Source organism: Bos taurus, chromosome 10 (genome assembly GCF_002263795.3).
Source record: "Bos taurus isolate L1 Dominette 01449 registration number 42190680 breed Hereford chromosome 10, ARS-UCD2.0, whole genome shotgun sequence".
NCBI classification, from domain to species: Eukaryota; Metazoa; Chordata; class Mammalia; order Artiodactyla; family Bovidae; genus Bos; species Bos taurus.
The window spans coordinates 102,709,392-102,712,919 of record NC_037337.1 but is presented as its reverse complement, the minus strand read 5'-3'; the positions used below and the strand labels follow the sequence as shown (position 1 = coordinate 102,712,919).

General features: G+C 52.0%; 1 long non-coding RNA gene across 1 annotated transcript; it reads right to left on the bottom strand.

Annotated features, from left to right (window-relative positions):
• Nucleotides 1–416: 416 nt before the first annotated feature.
• On the bottom strand, nucleotides 417–3,118 carry LOC132346435 (uncharacterized). Its single transcript, XR_009496272.1, has 2 exons — nucleotides 2,446–3,118; nucleotides 417–653 (listed from the first exon to the last, which is right to left on the bottom strand). It is a non-coding gene; the product is annotated as an uncharacterized lncRNA (long non-coding RNA).
• Nucleotides 3,119–3,528: the final 410 nt, after the last annotated feature.

Genomic DNA, 3,528 nt, shown 5'->3' with positions numbered 1-3,528 from the left:
GATGCTTTTCCTAAAGAGACACCTCAACCTGAATGTGATGTGAAGCTTCCAGAAATGGTTGGCTCTGAGAGAGGCAAGGCTGAGGGATTAGGCCTCTGGTTGGAATCAAGATTTCTGCAAATCATTGAAGAAAGATCAAAGGCATTTTCTGTTTTAGTTCCATCGATCTGGAGTCTCCAGGCCCTGCCTGGAAGGAGAAACTAGCAGCCAGCCTCCTCAGCATCAGGAGCTTCCCTGGTGGCTCAGCTGGTAAAGAATCTGCCTGCAATGTGAGAGACCTGGGTTCAATCCCTGGGTTGGGAAGATCCCCTGGAGAAGGGATAGGGTACCCACTCCAGTATTCTGGCCTGGAGAATTTCATGGATTGTGTAGTCCATGGGGTCACAAAGAGCCCTACATGATTGAGCAACTTTCACTTTCATCCTCAGCATCATTTTGCTTGTTTTCACACCAGCACAAGAAAGTTTAAGTCAGGGCAGGAAAAATGCAGGGGTTTGTGTGCTGGGTCCATAAAGGTAGCTGGGAAGGACCTGGATTCCGGCTTCCTGTTCAGACAGGGTGTCCATCCAGTCCTCCGCCTTTTCAGGGGTCACACATCTTCCCCTTTCGGCAAAGTGTGCTTGCACCGCTGACCTTCTCCAGTCTGCTCCCGTCTGCCAAAGGAAAGGAGGGAGGCAGATTACTGAGCATTACAACCTGACCCGACACCTGGGGGTGAAGCGTCCAGAGCGAGCCACATGAAGGCAGCCAGGCCTTAGAGCCCCCGAGGGTCCTGGGAGGCACCGAGCGACAGCCTTCATCCTCTCCCTCATCTTCAGACCTCAGATCAAGCTTTGTTTGCTCCAGACATCCCCTGACCCCCCAGACCAAGCCAGCACCCTGGTTATAAATTCTCAGAGCTGCCAAGCTTTTCCTTCAGAGCACACGTTACTTTAGGGAATTCTAAGTCCACAGAATTATTTGATCGTCTGACTCTTCCACCGGACCTTAGGCTGCATGAGAGCAGCAGACATGCCCGTTCTGCCTGCTGCCGTGCGCCCTGTGCCAAACAAAGTGACTGGCACACTGAATCGCAGATGCTCAGGAAACACTCGTTGAATGAATGAATCGAGGGAACCAGAGGGGTTGGGAAGGGGCTTCTGAAATATTTCATTGAGCTCCTGAGAATTAAACTTGCTCCAGTGTTTATTCCACGTTATCCCACAGTTATGTTAATAATAGATACCATTTCCAACCATACCAGTAATTACAGTAACCATTTACTGAGTTCCTACTGTGTGCCATGTACTCGGTTTATGTAATTCAGGGGTTCGTCTCCTTCGATGCAGACAGCTGCGCCTGATGTAGACACTATTATTATTCCCATACCAAGGAGGAGAAACTGAAACTCTGAGGGGTTGGCTAAGTGTTTTGCCTGTGGCCATACAGACAGCAAGTGCCGGAGCAGGGATTTGACTGTTGCTGGGTGCTTTATACCTAAAACTGCATTTCATCCTCATGGAAACTCCAGGGGGGACTGAGGCTCAGAGAGGTTAAGAACCCCGCATGAAGTGACACAGCTAGGAAGTCACAGAGGCAGGCTCCAAATCAGGCTCTGATTCCAAAAGACCGCTCTCTTCAAGGCTTGACGACAATTTGATTTTTGGAAAGTGATTAAATGGAGTTCAGATGACTGAGCCAGCAGGGTGAATCAAAATGAGAAATCCGATTCCTCGGAACCAAAGCTAGAACTTCCTGCTGAGCGGGCGGGCGCCGCACTCCAGCGCGGTGTCCACCGCACGTGGCCGCTGCCCCGTCTGCCTGTCTCAGGAAACCAGCTCTCCTCTGAGCTCCCCTGTCCTGCAGCCGCGACCTCAGACTGAAACGTCTAGGACCGAAGCCTCGGCAGGGGAGGCTGTCCTGTGACGGCCCGTCACCGATCTCCCGCCTTCCCGCGGCTCGGCCAGCCTCCCCCCGCGGTGCCCGGGCCGCGCCGCTGGAAGCTCCTGGAAGGCTCGGGAAGCAGAGCGGCTCTTGAGGCCCCACTGCGGGCGGAGCCGCGGAAATCACGGCGCTGTGGGGACGGGCCGGCCGGGGGCCTCTGCCAGCTCGGCTGAGCTACGGCGCGAGGGGCCAGTGGCTTTCCGAGTGTTGAGAAGCACATTTCTCAGCCACAAGTAACGCCATTGTCACGGGAGCACTTCCTGTTTTGCACAAATCACCCGTATTAAAACCAGAAAGAGGCAAGAGGCGGGCACCCACGATGCCCGCAGCTGTTCGGGAAACGCCGGCCCCGGGGCGCTCTCAGGCCGGCCCAGGAAGGGCCCGCCCGCCTCTCCCCGCGGCCTCCACCGCGGCCCCCAGCCGCACTGCACTTCCCCGGCGGGTCCCGAGGCCCCGCTCTCTCCCCGCGCTCTGCACCCGCTTCCGCGCCCACAGTCCCCAGGTGGTAGTGGGTCACATCACCTGTTTGCTCCAGACCCTGCAGTGGCCGCTCCACAGACCACGGAGGACATTCTGAAGACCTGGCCAGCACCCAGAGCCCTCCTCAGTGACCGTGACCCCATTTACTCGGACTCCGCTTCCGGGGCTGAAACCAGGGTGGGACCAACGCAAGATGTTAAAGGGCGCCAGGTGACTGGGGAACTAAGTACTGATTTTTTCAAAAATAAAAAAATGATGCAAAAAGTCCACGATGAGCAAAATACCAAAACTTCACATAAAGATGAAAATGTCAAATTTCACCTGCACTTTCCGCGCTCGCCTCACGCCTCACGGCCTGCTCCGTGTCTCCCTCCGCTCCCCTCCTCCAGCTCCTCTCTCAGTCTGCTGGGCTTTTTCATAGCAGGTGGTTCAGATGATAAAGCTTCTGCCTGCAATGCGGAAGACCTGGGTTTGATCCCTGGGTCAGGAAGATCCCCTGAAGGAGGAAATGGCAACCCACTGGAGTATTCTTGCCTAGAGAATCCCATGGACAGAGGAACCTGGCGGCCTACAGTCCATGGGGTCACAAAGAGTTGGACACGACTAAGTGACTAACGCTTTCACTTTCATCACCATCTGATGTTCCATTCAGTTTATTTCTCTCCAGTTATTGCACTAGAATCTAAGCTTCATAAGAGCAGGGCCTGATGTCTGTTTGTTCATGGCCGAGTTCCAGAGCCTGGTATGTGGCACAGACTCAACTCACATTGGTACAATTGAATCACTTCAGTCTAACTCTTATGTACATCCTCACTATATAAAGCAGGTAAATGAAGTTTTTTATTTAGGATGAAACAATTATATACATTCAAATTTATATAATTACTGAGAAAGGCAGTCAGAGGAAATATTTGTTTGGCTTCAACATAAAAATTTGAAAACTGGTATTATGGATACTTGTGGGAATCAGATAGCACCTTGCAGTATCTTTATTTCACTTTATATTTGCATTTTCTGTGATTCCACAAACTCAAGAGAATCTAGATTCATTAAGATAAGCAGTTGCTATCTGTAACTATATAAAAAAGACACCCAGCCATTACATGAGTGAATTATATGTCCAAT